Source organism: Microcebus murinus, chromosome 5 (assembly GCF_040939455.1).
Source record: "Microcebus murinus isolate Inina chromosome 5, M.murinus_Inina_mat1.0, whole genome shotgun sequence".
NCBI classification, from domain to species: domain Eukaryota; kingdom Metazoa; phylum Chordata; class Mammalia; order Primates; family Cheirogaleidae; genus Microcebus; species Microcebus murinus.
Genome location: NC_134108.1, coordinates 113,152,997 through 113,168,154, shown reverse-complemented (window position 1 = coordinate 113,168,154; position 15,158 = coordinate 113,152,997). Strand labels below are relative to the sequence as shown.

Genomic DNA, 15,158 nt, shown 5'->3' with positions numbered 1-15,158 from the left:
TGGGCCACAAAGTGAGACCCTGTCTCTAAACATAGGGAAAAAAAGAAAAGCCACATTGTGAATACCTGCTCTCGTGATGACCAGCCCTACCCACAAGATGCCCTGAGGCAATGGGGAGCCCACCACTATCTCAGGGGTGCTCACAGCCAATAACGAGATCACAACATGGCCACTGTGAGTCGCCCCTAGAAATAATTTTATCATAAATAAGCCCTTGTACAATAAGTGAATGTACACAATTTAATTAAATATTTAACCTAAGCAACAAAAAGGAAAATAGTAAGTTTGCCCATTCTACTGGGCATATGAAGTCAAGTTAAGAGATTTAGAAAAGGTTCAGTTCTCATAAACACAAATTTAGTGAACATTTCTACTCCTAGAACTACAAAAGCTTGGATTTTTAAAGATTTCAAAATAAATAAGTATTATGTTTAAATATATATTATTATGTATATTTTGATATGAATATCTGTACATAATTATCCATACCAGACTGAAAACCACATGCATCATGTGGTTTACAAGTGGTTGGTAGGGTTTTTGTTCATTTTGCTGCAACATATTTGTCTCTCTTATCATGTTCAGTTCGGGTGCCTATAATGATGGTTCATTTGTTCAAAAGACACTAACCAAATACCACTCAGAGTAAAAAAACATATCATTCAGATTTTTCTATTAGAAGGTACAGTATGCTGAAATACCTATCATTTATTATGGATATTCAGATCTAAAGACCATAAGAAGCACAATTATATTTCTGCATTACATGTGTGACTATTTACATAAATAGTAAATAGGGGTAAATACAGATTTCAAATAGCTTCTGGTCTGGTTTTGCCACAAAATGAATGCAAATCAGGCCAGATGTCACCAAAAGAGTTAAAAACAAACAAAACAGAGTATTGTGGTTTCTGGATTGCAGAAAAGGATGTGTGGAACTAAGTTTATATACATAAGAAGATGATTGGCCGGGAGAGGTGGCTCATGCCTGTAATCCCAGCACTCTCAAGGTCATGAGTTCCAAACCAGCCTGAGCAAAAGCGAGACCCCGTCTCTACTATAACTAAGAAGAAATTAATTGGCCAACTAACATATAGAAAAAATTAGCCAGGCATGGTGGCACATGCCTGTAGTCCCAGCTACTCAGGAGTCTGAGGCAGGAGGATTGCTTGGGCCCAGGAGTTGGAGGTTGCTGTGAGCTAGGCTGACACCACGGCACTCATTGTAGCCTGGGCAACAAAGCGAGATTCTGTCTCAAAAAAAAAAAAAAAAAAAAAAAAGATGTTTACAAATAGATGTGTCAGGAGTCAAATGAACAAATCTGAGGTAACGGATTAGAAATTTCATTCATGAAAATACCATAAAAACAGCATCAAGTCTTCCCACAAAGGCTCCGTTTGAAAGCCTAACCACATCCACATCCATGATGCTGTTATAGTGAGTCTGACAGGTCTTGCCCATATGAACCATATGTATGAACCATTCACGTCCCAGCAGAGGGATGGCCTGGAGCATGAGGAGGTAGCTTTGCTTTTGACAATTGAAAACAAACAAACACCTGCAGTTTACTCTTCCTTTCCCATCTTTCCAAGTCATCACTGTGAAGTTCTAAAAAGCAAACATGACTCATACACACCTTCAGACGTTTTTGGTATTTGTTACATTTAGATCCTCACAGAAACAGAATACCTTATTGGTGCATAATTTGCAAAACATTCCCACATTATCTCTCCTTTTTTTTTGAGACAGAGTCTTACTTTGTTGCCCAGGCTAGAGTGAGTGCTGTGGCGTCAGCCTAGCTCACAGCAACCTCAATCTCCTGGGCTCAAGCAATCCTGCTGCCTCAGCTTCCTGTAGCTGGGACTACAGGCATGTGCCACCATGCCTGGCTAATTTTTTCTATATATATTAGTTGGCCAATTAATTTCTTTCTATTTATAGTAGAGATGGGGTCTTGCTCTTGCTCAGGCTGGTTTCAAACTCCTGACCTTGAGCAATCTGCCCACCTCGGCCTCCCAGAGTGTTAGGATTACAGGCGTGAGCCACCATGCCCAGCCCTTACCCCTCTCATTTACAATACTCTAGACCTGCTGTCCTGGTTGCAGTTTTTCAAACGTCCTCAAATACTTTGAATTCAGAGACCAAACACACCCAGCTCTCTCTGCCTGATGTGCCCGCCTCAGCCTCCCCCCAATCCATGCCTTCTTCACCTTACTAACAGCTTAAATGACACCTCCTCAGTGAAGTCTTCCCTAAATTCCCCAGATATAGACCCCTCCCCCATCCCACTATCCACTCTAATAGCACACCTTATTCTTCATTCAAAACACTTAGCCAGGCCGGGTGCGGTGGCTCAAGCCTGTAATCCTAGCACTCTGGGAGGCCGAGGCGGGCAGATTGCTCGAGGTCAGGAGTTCGAAACCAGCCTGAGCAAGAGCAAGACCCTGTCTCTACTATAAATAGAAAGAAATTAATTGGCCAACTAATATATATATATAAAATTAGCCGGGCGTGGTGGCGCATGCCTGTAGTCCCAGCTACTCGGGAGGCTGAGGCAGCAGGATTGCTTGAGCCCAGGAGTTTGAGGTTGCTGTGAGCTAGGCTGACGCCATGGCACTCACTCTAGCCTGTGCAACAAAGCGAGACTCTGTCTCAAAAAAAAAAAAAAAAAAAAACACTTAGCCAGGTGCTGTGACTCGTGCTTGTAATCACAGCACTTTGGGAAGCCAAGGCCAGGGGTTTGAGATCAGCCTGAACAATATAGCAAGACCCTGTTTCTACAAAAAAAAAAAGAAAAAAATTCTTTTTCAATTAGCTGGATATGGTGGTGTGTGACTGTAGTCTCAGCTACTAGGAAGGCTGAGGCAGGAGATCATTTGAGCCCAGGAGTTTGAGGTTGCAGTGAGCTATGATAACACAGTACTCCAGCCTGGGCTATTAATAGAGTAAGACCCTGTCTCAAAAAAAAAAAAAAAAAAAAAATTTGAGGCACGACTAGAATGGGCTGGGCTCCCCCCTACAGGCATTCCTCTTGATTTTAACTCCTGAGGGATTTCCCCCTCTGGGTACTGAGGCCTCCCGGTATCTCCAAATTCTATCTTGAAGTTATTTCAGCATTCCAAAATAAGAAGTTTGGGATTTTTTTCAGGGGTTCATTTGCTTTCTTTTATGAAGGCTGGGAGTGGGTATACCTTTCTTCAGGTGAATTTAATAATTATAAATCAGAGGTAGAATTGCTTTATTTCAAAAGGGTTTATAATACTGTAGAACCAATTTAGACTTCAGATTTATCCAATGAAGTATGGACTATTCAATTTATAAAAACATAGTTTACAAGAACATTTTTACATTATATTGTGAGGTATACCTATAATTGAGCTTGTTTATTTATAGTCTTTTCCACATGTATTTTTGGGTGCAGAAGAGCAAAGAGAGAGTTGAAGATTATGATCCTTTGCTTGGATGGGAGAGAGAGAGGGAAAGAAAGAGAAGACATGAACAGTACGATGCTGCCATGCCTACTTTTCACAGTTATGAGACAGCTTCAAAGACAATGCAATTTAGGGAATTCTTTTCTTGCTTTGTTTTTGTTTACTTATAATTTTTGAGACAAGGTCTCATTCTGTTGCCCGGGTTAGAGTGGTGGCACTACCATAGGTCACCACAAAATCAGCCTCCTGAGCAGCTTTAATTTTTTTTGTAGAGACAGAGTCTTGCTATGCTGCCCAGGCTGGTCTCAAACTCCTGGCCACAAGCAATCCTCCCACTTCGGCCTCCCAAAGTGCTAGGATTACAGGCATGAGTCACTGTACCCAGTCAAGAGAACTCTTTTAGATAGAGCAAGACAGCAAAGCATAGGTAGAAGAGGACAGAATGTGAGATTAAAAACAAAAACAAAACATAAGAAAAACCCTAGAATCAAATCTGCTGCAATATCCTAGCAAGCATTATTCATCATGAGTGAGCATCTTAACTTTCCTGATCCTTAGTTTCTTTAGCTAAATAAAATGGGAGGAAAATCCAATATCTACTCATTTGTTTCCCTAAATTATTATGAGCTTCAAACAAGACAAGGTACCCTATAAGCTTGAAACACTGACAAAATATTAGAACTTAAAATTTCATTATGAGAGAGAAATAGATGGAAGAGAAGGTAATCCAGACCTCAAAAAGGCAGGGACACCAAGAAAAATAAACGTGTGTAATGGTCCAAGTGTGGGAGCCACTCATTGGACATTTGTAGTTGATTTAGAAACAGAGATAGGTGGTCTGGTCAGAAAGAATAAAACAAGGACTCAGAATGTTTTTCCTATGGATGTATTGATATACTTTTTAAGCGGTTCATAAGAAAATATTATGTGTTGATATCCTCTTCAACAACCACCATTAAAAGTATTACAGGTGTGCAGAGGAAATTGGCTGGCTGTGGGTTTTCTTCTCATTTGTTCAATAAATATTTATGGAGTAAGGCACTTCGCGACCACACGTGTGAGCGAGGCATGGTGGCAGCCTTCATAGCCCTACAGTCTATATGGTAGTATTAAAGCTGGAACATAGAAAGAAATAAGCTCATGGCCTGTCTTTATTATTTAAAAATCAGAATAGTGCATATATTTCTTGTGAGCACGGATTAAAATATCAAGTTTCCTTACTTTGAGGTGAAATAATTCACAGCACATGGTGCTGACTGTAAGGTTTTTCGGCGGTGGCGAAAAGAAAAGAGACACAGAAAGAGAAAGAGTGGGGGCCAAACCACGTGGCTTTATTAAACACTCGTGGACGAGGTTCTGGGAAGTCGCCGCAGTTTGAAGGGGCTGAGGCCTTTTATATCCTTTGGGCCTGGCTAGGGACTTTTGGCCGGAAGAGCTGGGGATTTTAGGAGGGGCTGGAGGTATTTGTGGAATCCAGGAGCCAAAACATTCTTATCTAGGTGGACATCTGGGTGTGGATCCTCTCAGCGGGGCCTGGCAGTTTTGTCCTTGGTGGGTCTGGTCTCCTGAGTCTTTTCTTTTTGATCCAGGGAAGGGAGGGGGCCGCCACCAGCCTTACACTGACTAGAAGATAAGTTACAAATTAAAAACATGTTTTTGCATTGTCCTGAGGACAGAGCTCTGGAAAAAAAATTTTTTAAAAGTGATATACCCCAAGGATTCAACCAAGAAACTCCTGGAACTGATCAATGAATTTAGTAAAGTCTCAGGATACAAAATCAATACACAGAAATCAGAGGCATTCATATACCCCAACAACAATCTCATTGAGAACCAAATCAAAGACTCAATTCCCTTCACAATAGCAACAAAGAAATTAAAGTACCTAGGAATATACTTAACCAAGGAGGTAAAAGACCTCTACAGGGAGAACTATGAAACACTGAGGAAGGAAATAGCAGAGGATGTAAACAGATGGAAATCCATACCATGCTCCTGGATCAGCAGACTCAATATCATCAAAATGTCTATACTACCCAAACTGATCTACAGATTCAATGCAATACCTATTAAAATCCCATCAGCATTCTTCACAGATATAGAAAAAATAATTTTATGCTTCGTATGGAACCAAAGAAGACCCCGAATATCAAGAGCAATTCTAGGCAACAAAAACAAATTGGGAGGCATTAATATGCCAGATATCAAACTATACTACAAAGCTGTTGTAATTAAAACAATCTGGTATTGGCACAAAAATAGGATTATTGACCAGTGGAACAGATGTGAGAATCCTGATATAAAACCACCCTCATATAGCCATCTAATCTTTGACAAAGCAGACAAAAACATATGCTGGGGAAAAGAATCCCTTTTCAATAAATGGTGCTGGGAAAACTGGATAGCCACTTGTAGAAGGTTAAAACAGGACCCATACCTTTCACCTCTCACAAAAATCAACTCACGCTGGATAACAGACTTAAATCTCAGGTATGAAACCATTAGAATTCTAGAGGAAAATGTTGGATTTCGAACTCCCGACTTCGAGCAATCCGCCCGCCTCGGCCTCCCAGAGAGCTAGGATTACAGGCGTGAGCCACCGCGCCCGGCCAGAGGAAAATGTTGGAAAGACTCTCCTAGACATCGGCCTAGGCAAAGAGTTTATGAAGAAATCCCCAAAGGCAATCAAAGCAGCAACAAAAATAAATAAATGGGACATGATGAAACTACAAAGCTTCTGCACAGCCAAAGAAACAGTCATGAAAGTAAACAGACAACCTACAGAATGGGAGAAAATTTTTGCATCCTACGTATCCGATAAAGGGCTGATAACTAGAATATACTTAGAACTCACGAAAATCAGCAAGAAAAAATCAAATAACCCCATTAAAAAGTGGGCAAAGGACTTGAACAGAAACTTTTCTAAAGAAGACAGAAGAATGGCCAACAAACATATGAAAAAATGCTCAACATCCCTAATCATCAGGGAAATGCAAATCAAAACTACAATGAGATATCACTTAACTCCAATGAGAATGGCCTTTATCAAAAAGTCTCCAAATAACAAATGCTGGCGTGGATGTGGAGAGAGAGGAACACTCCTACACTGCTGGTGGGACTGCAAACTAGTTCAACCTCTGTGGAAAGCAATATGGAGATACCTTAAAGCGATACAAGTGAATCTACCATTTGATCCAGCAATCCCATTGCTAGGCATCTACCCAAATGATCCAATGACACTCTACAAAAAAGACACCTGCACTCGAATGTTCATAGCAGCACAATTTATAATCGCAAGGCTGTGGAAACAGCCCAAGTGCCCATCAATTCAAGAATGGATTAATAAAATGTGGTATATGTATACCATGGAGTACTATTCAGCTCTAAGAAACAATGGTGATATAGCACATCTTATATTTTCCTGGTTAGAGCTGGAACCCATATTACTAAGTGAAGTATCCCAAGAATGGAAAAACAAGCACCAGATATATTCTCCAGCAAACTGGTATTAACTGAGTAGCACCTAAGTGGACACATAGGTACTACAGTAATAGGGTATTGGGGAGGGGGGTGGGGGGGCGGGTATATACATACATAACGAGTGATAGGCGCACCATCTGAGGGATGGTCACGCTGGAGACTCAGACTTATGGGGGGAGGGGGGAAGGGCATTTATTGAAACTTTAAAATCTGTACCCCCATAATATGCTGAAATAAAAAATAAATAAATAAAGAGAAAAAAAAGGGTGAATACCAAAAAAAAGTGATATAAATTTTTTAATATTTTATAAAAAAAACACGTTTGATTAATAAGAGAAAAATAAATGAATTATACATAAATTTAACTTTGTTGCTAAAAATCACCTCTCCAAACAGAGTTCAGGCTGGGGAAAATTTAAAAAAGCATAGAAAGCAAAAAAGCTACAGAAATGGTAGAGAAAACTTAAAGAACCACCAATTCATAGTTTTTAATAAAGCAATTATGTTATATTTATAAAACCAAGCTAGCATATTGCCATCCCCAACTGCAGCAGAAACATCTGGAAAAGAATGCCAGTCTGGTAACCTTGCCCTGGCATTGACCTGTCATAAGCCCTCTGGCCTCACTTTCATCTGTAAAATGGGCATAAAACTATTTGATCTGCTTATTCCACATACTATTGTGAGAAACAAATACAATCATAGAAAAGTGTTTTGAGGATGTAAAAATTCCATATAAGCACAAATTAGTATTTCCCTTATTGATTGGCATTCAAATAATGGCATGTTATATCACCAAGCTATTAGTTGCCCAGGCTAGAGTGAGTGCCGTGGCGTCAGCCTAGCTCACAGCAACCTCAAACTCCTGGGCTCAAGGGATCCTCCTGCCTCAGCCTCCCAAGTAGCTGGGACTTTTTCTATATATATGTTAGTTGGCTAATTAATTTCTTTCTATTTATAGTAGAGATGGGTCTCACTCTTGCTCAGGCTGGTTTGGAGCTCCTGACCTTGAGCAATCCGCCCGCCTCCGCCTCCCAGAGTGCTAGGATTACGCCCATTTGACTTCTGACATCCCTGTCTTCCCTGCACTTTGTGTCCAACCTCAGCGCAATAATTTAGTTTGACCACTAGATGGCACTAGTTACAAGGCAAGTTTAGGTCTTGTCAGAAATTGAGCATTTCTAAGGAGCAAATAGCTTTCTCCGGTTTTGTTTTGTAAATTTTTTTCTTAAATCATTGTTATAAAGGCCATATGCTCAGTGTGAAAATATATCAGGCACTGTATGAAATAAAAAGTAGATTCGTTCTTTTTAATAAACCTTGAGATAGTTTTAGCCCTGACTTGACTACAATAGTGTATAACCCTGGTTAACACCTTAGGCAGAAAGCTGTGCTAGGCCACTCCAGAAGGATAACCATAACTAGCTGAAAACCACTGTACCCATCTAACCCAGCCACCCCTAGACACCTACATCTCCACATTCAACTCCACTCTCACAACCTTGGAGGCCCCAGTCCCCCTGTAGTTTACTAGCTCCTTACAAAGTCCTCCTTCTCTGAGGGAATAGCATTGTTAATGGAAAAGAAGCCACACTCTGTAAAATAATTTTCTTTTTTTTTCCCCCTCAGGTATCATTGCATTCCATGTAAAATAATTTTAAAGAGATTTATTCTGAGCCAAATTTGATGACCCATAACCCAGAGCCACACCCAAGAAGCCTTGAGCAAGTGGACTTGCTGTGGCTGGGTTACAGTTTGGTTTTATGTTTCAGGGAGACAGGGCTTACAGGTAAAGTCAGAAATCAATACTTGGGAGGCATACATTGATACATTGGTTGGGCCCAAAAAGTGGGCCATCTCTAAGGGGGGGGGGCTTACAGGTTATAGGTGGGTTTAAAGATTCTTTGACTTGTTATTGGTTAAAGACACGAAGCTTTGTCTAAAGGCTTGGAATGTTTTAAGATCAGGAGGTCTGTTAATCAGAGACAAGCCACAGACATATATTTGTTGTGTAAATTGAGGACCTGCAGGTTTGTCTTCCATATCCTTGGGCCTATTAATGGGTTACAAAGGATGTCTCCAAGAAGGGAGGGGGCATGAGGAGGCATGTCTGACCTCCCTCCTCCTGGCAGGCAATTTAGTTTTAGGATATTCCCTTGGCCAAGAGGGGGTCCATTCAGTCAGCCAATGGGGGGTTGAGCTTTAAGGTTTTATTTTAGTTCACAGCATTAACACACCTAACTGGGCTGGTTCAACTTTTTGTGTCAGTAAGTCAGTAATTGAATCAACAGTTTCAAGAAGCATATTAAAAATCTTATATATATTATATGATATATATTATAATATACAAATATATTAACATAATAGGGTTTTTCTTTTCCTTCCACAAGACTTTTTCTGGGATACAACTCTAAGTACATATACCTTCTTGACTTGGCAACACCAACCATTCAGAATGCCGCTGAGAGCCAAGGGCAAAGGGGAAACAAAGTGCTTCAGTTTGTCAAAATGGCTGCCATGAAGTCATTTAACGAGAAAGACTATAAATAAGTTTAATTCAACTTGATTGTGTTCAGTTAAAAAAAAATTGGACCTCAATTTCCACAACTGACACTGGGAGAACCCGTTAGCAGCCCCAGGGCAGGGTGCTCAGGTCCAGAAGCACCCGGTTTCCTTGCAGAGATGGAGATGGACTGCGCAGGTGGGAAAAGCTACCAAGTCCCTTTCCTGGAGCAAGAGGGAAGATGACACAGGGAGGAGGACTTGGTTTCTGCTCTATGAGAGCTTTGGAAGTCGTGGAAGTGGATGTGGGATCTACAGTGAAGAAGGAGAAAGCGAGGGGAGGGGAGAGGAGAGGAGAGGGCGTGCCAACTCCAGCTGCCACACTTCCCGCCTGGCCCCAGAAAAGCAACCAAAGCTGCTTTCTCATGTGTCAGCCCTGCTTCTCAAATTAAATCACCTCAAGTTCCTCATCAGGATACACAATTAATTAATTCACAATTCAAGATCAAAAATAAAAAATACTAATCTCTTAGGTAACAGATTGGTGTAACCTAGATCAAGTAAAAATATAAATATAGTACTGGGGGGTTTGAATACAAGAAGGTGCCTGAGGGCGAACCCACAGCCCGAGAGGTGGTAGAATGTGTGAACTAAAATCCTCAACCCCTACCGGCTGACTGAATGGACCCCCTCGTGGCCAGAGGAATATTCAAGGGCAAAGTTGCCTGCCAGGAGGAGGGAGGTCAGACAGGCCTCCCTTCTTGGAGACTTCCTTTGTAACCCATTAACAGGCCTGAGGGTATGCAAGACAAACATGCAGGCCTTCTATTTGCAACAAATGGTGGCTTACCTCTGGTAAACAGTTTATGTTAAAACATTCCACCTCTTTATTTTTTTTATTTTTTTTTTTTTTGAGACAGAGTCTCGCTTTGTTGTCCAGGCTAGAGTGAGTGCCGTGGCGTCAGCCTAGCTCACAGCAACCTCAAACTCCTGGGCTCGAGCGATCCTTCTGCCTCAGCCTCCCGGGTAGCTGGGACTGCAGGCATGCGCCACCATGCCCGGCTAATTTTTTATATATATATATCAGTTGGCCAATTAATTTCTTTCTATTTATAGTAGAGACGGGGTCTCGCTCTTGCTCAGGCTGGTTTTGAACTCCTGACCTTGAGCAATCCGCCCGCCTCGGCCTCCCAAGAGCTAGGATTACAGGCGTGAGCCACCGCGCCCGGCCAACATTCCACCTCTTTAGACAAAGCTTCATGTCTTTAGCCAATTACAATCTAAAGAATCTTTAAACACACCTATAACCTGTAAGCCCTCACTTCAAGATGGCCCTCCTTTCTGGGCCAAGCCAATGTATACCTCCCACACATTGATTGATGGCTTTACCCATAACCCTTGTCTCTAAAATGTATAAAAACCAAACTGTAACCCAGCCACAGCGAGTCCACTTGCCCAAGGCCTCTTGGCAGTGGCTCCGGGTCATGGTCCTCAAATTTGGCTCAGAATAAATCTCTTTAAGATTATTTTGCAGATTTGGCTTTTTTTTTCCGTGGACAAATGCTAAGGGTGGAGATCTCAAGGCAGGGCTCCTAATTTGTCATCCATTCTCTGGACAAATGTATTCCATTATGTATGCCTCACCATTCGATGCCCAGGAGGGTACGCAAAACAAGACAAAGCCCTGCATAAGACAAGGGCCTAAACTTTATGCACCTTGTCTCATTTAATCCTCACATCAACACCGTGAGGTGGGTCATATAATCCCTATTTTGCAGTTAATGAAATTGAAGTTTCTTTAAGCTGTCCGCCCAGGGTCACGGGTCTTCCCACAGGATAGAATACTGGAGTGTGATGTGTCATCGGTCAACTAGGAAAGGGGGTGGGGGTGTGAAGTAACATAAAATTTTAAGGCCCACGCCCCCCACCAGCTGACTGAATGGAACCCCTCCTGGACAAAGGAATATCCTAAAATTAAATTGTCTGCCAGGAGGAGGGAGGTCAGACATGCCTTATGCTCCCTCCCTTCCTGGGAACATCCTTTGTAATCCATTAACAGGCCTAAGGGTATGCAAGACAAACCTGCAGGTCCTTAATTTACACAACAAATCTATGTCTGGTGGCTTATCTCTGATAACAGCTTCTTATGTTAAAACATTCCAAGCCTTTAGACAAAGCTTCATGTCTGACCAATGACAAGCCAAAGAATCTTTAAACCCACCTATAACCTGTAAGCAACCCCCTTAGAGATGGCCCACTTTTTGGGCCAAACCAATGTATGCCTCCCACATACTGATTTATATGAGTTTGCCTGTAAACCCCTGTCTCTCTGAAATGTATAAGAACCAAACTGTAACCCAGTCACAGCAAGTCCTCTTGCACAAGGCCTCTTGGCAGTGGCTCTGGGTCATGGTCCTCAAATTTGGTTCAGAATAAATCTCTTTAAAATTATTTTACAGAGTTTGGCTTTTTTTTCCGTTGATGGGGGAAGCTGGAATGTGCATCTGAGTATTCTAAGCTTCTATATATCCATATTTTGGAGTGAGGATATTATGAGTCCTGAAAGAGCTCTAGAAATTCCGGACTACTTAATTGTCCCTCCATATAGTTTTCTCTGCTACAAGATAAAAAAAAAAGACCATGAAGACTCTGCTTGCCAGGCTCCGAGATGATTGGCCAAGTGACAGTTGTCCAGTTCCAAAATGGCCACCATGGCATTTTCCTGGCGTCGGGGCGACAACATAGTAACGGAAGGGCCATCACCAGGTGAGCGCGCCCCGGGGCTGGGCCAGGTGCCTAGCTGGCCCCTGGCTCTTCCTTCTCCTCAGCTACCGGCCAAGCAGCATTATAGGCTCCACATCTCCTCAGTCCTCGCTGGACCAAAGAAGAGAAACGAAGCCGACTGGCGGAAAATGGGCAACGCAGGGCAGCGGTTCTGAAGCGAAAGGGCAAAGACAGCTTCGGCGGCTTAGCCTGGGCGTAGCTGCCCCGCTGGCAGGCGCCTCACTGTGACGCTTTTATAATCACCGCTTTATTCTCCGCCCCCAAAGGCTCCTGGCAGCCAATTCTCGATGCCGAAGCCGTAGACGTCAGCGGTTACGGGGCAGACTGGGCGCGCCTCCGGGTCCTTCAGCCAGCTCCCACAGCGGAGGCGGCGGAAAGTGCGGAGGCCAGGGAGAGGTCAGGAGGCCGGGAGAAGCGGAAAAGAAGCGGGAACTTATGTTGTTGTACCATCCTATAGGTAGGAAAAAACGTTAGGATGATACAGCCTAACCTGCCGTGCTGTGCTGGCTTGCACGTCCAGGAATGGGCGCTCCCTCCTGCAGGCGTTCCGCCGGGTCGGCAGCGCGGTGGAGGGTCGCTGAGCCGGACGCGGCGTCGGGTCGCAGCCCGCCGTCGGGTCGCGCGCCCGGCAGTTCCGCCCCACGAGGGCCCGGAGAACAGCCTGATGCCGTTCCACACGGCGCCCGATAGCCCAGTGGTTAGAGTCAGCACAAAGCCACCCCCGTTTCTGGGCGTGGGGAGGGGAAGCCTGACTCACAAGAAGCTGAATGCTTGTCTTTTTGAAAAATAAAAATATTGCTGAATTTCAAAATAATAGTAGCGAGAACTCGAAAATGGAAAAAATGTTGATAGATAAAATCTAAAGCTTTGGCAGACCGTCATTAGTTTTTTGTTCTCTACATTTTTCTATATTTTTTTCTAATTTTCCACACTGTATGTGTTACTTATGTAAATACACCAGTATGAAAGAGCAGCCCCTTGGGGGGAGGGGAGGGGTATATTCACACCTAATGGGTGCAGGGGATGGACTCGCTTGAAGCTCTGAGTTGGTGGGGCAAAGGCAACATATGTAACCTAAACATTTGTATACCTGTAATATACTGAAATTAAAAAAAATTAAAAATAAATTTAAAAAAATTAAAGAGCAGCCTCTGGCTTCACTGCAACACACATATGCACACAAGCTACAAGTACTCACTTGCTGGGTAGCTGCATCAGATTGATTCAGACCAGTGTTCTTGTTTCTCCTGCAGACCTATGAAGCATCTGGCTAAATGGATACAATCCAATAGTCATTGAGTATTGGTGGAATATCCACACCAATTTAAACACACAAATAGTATGAAAATAGGACCATAAAAGTAAAAAAGAAAATCTCAAATTCCTCTTGATATTTATGTCACTGGCTGGGCGTGGTCGCTCACACCTGTAATCCCAGCACTTTGGGGGCTGAGATGGGAGGATCTCTTCAGGCCAGGAGTTTGAGACCACCCTGGGCAATATTGAGACCCTATCTCTACAAAATATAAGAAAAATTGGCCGGGCATGATGGTGCATGCCTGTAGTCCCAGCTACTTGGGAGGCTGAGGCAGGAGGATGGCTTGAGCCCAGGACTTTGAGGTTGCAGTGAGACGGCAAGAGACAGCAGGGACCGGCCACTCAGGTTGACTGTGCTGTAGGAACATTCCCTGTGATGGGTTTCCAGAGCATCCCTATCCAGACCGGAGTGACCAGCAACCCCAGAAAACCCAAGCTTCCTGACAGCCAGCAGGCCACAACTGCTCCCTTGGGCCACCCCAAGGCCAAAGCCCCTGGGAGCTCAGATGACAGCAAGGACAGCAGCAACAGCTCTTCAGGGAGCGAGGAGGATGCTGAAGGGCCCCAGATAGCCAAGTCGGCCCAGCGGCCAGGTCCAGCCACCTCCAGCAGGGAGACGTTGGTGGGGGAGACCACAGACTCCAGCAAGGATGAGGTGGTGGCACCTTCCCGGTCTCTCCTCTCAGGTTATGTGATCCCTGGACTAACCCCAGCCAATTCCAAGACCTCAAAGGCCACTCCCAGGCCAGACTCCAACCCCTCAGTTTCCTCTGCTCCGGCCATCAAAGATGATCCAGATGGCAAGCGGGAGGTAGAGCCCCAACAGGCAGCAGGCATCACGTCCCCTAAAACAGGCAAAAAAGAGGCAGCTTTAGGCTCCATGTCTCAGAAGCCCCGGAAGCCCAAGAAGGGGGCGGGGAACCCCCAGGCGTCAACGCTGGCGTTCCTGGGAGAGTCCTGGCCCCTCAGCAAGGCCCAGGTGCAGGCCTCGGTGGCGAAGGTCCTCGCAGAGCTGCTGGAGCAGGAAAAGAAGAAGGCCACCAAGGAGAGCAGCAAGAAGGGCCGCAAGCGGAAGCTGCCAGGAGACCAGCTGGTTTCCAAGGCCCCCAAGAGCAAGAAGAAACAGCTGGCCACTGGGGAAGGTGGGGAGGGCGCTGTGTCCCCAGAAAAGGCCTCCGTGACTTCCAAGGGGAAAGCAAAGAAAGACAAATCAAGTGGTGATGTCAAGGAGAAGAAGGGGAAGGGGGTCTCCCGGATCCAAGGGGGCCAAGGACAAGCCAAAAGGGGAGCTTCCGAAGAGGGCAGTGAAGGTGGAGGGTGGCGATCAAAGCAGCCCAAAGACCAAGAAAGAGAAGAAATCCGACAAGAAAAAAAAGATAGGGATAAAAAAGAAAAGAAGAAGAAAGCAAAAAAGACCTCAACCAAAGACCCTGAATTACCATTCCAGAAGAAAAAGAAGACAGCAGAGCCAACCGTGTGAGGGCGCAGGCACCAGGCGCAGGGATCTCTTAGCCGAGTGGTGACCATCCCACGCCTCTGACCTTGGCCTACCTCTGCCCGCCATGGGCCGGAACTGAATTCTTAACTTCCCTTCCCTGAGAAGAAGACAGCCAGCTGCAGGGTCCCCGTACTGGCCAAGCCAGC

The 15,158-nt window shown here is 44.1% G+C and overlaps 1 pseudogene; it reads left to right on the top strand.

The window, feature by feature from the left end:
- Window positions 1-12,719: 12,719 nt before the first annotated feature.
- LOC105868933 (treacle protein pseudogene) lies at window positions 12,720-15,158 on the top strand (annotated as a pseudogene).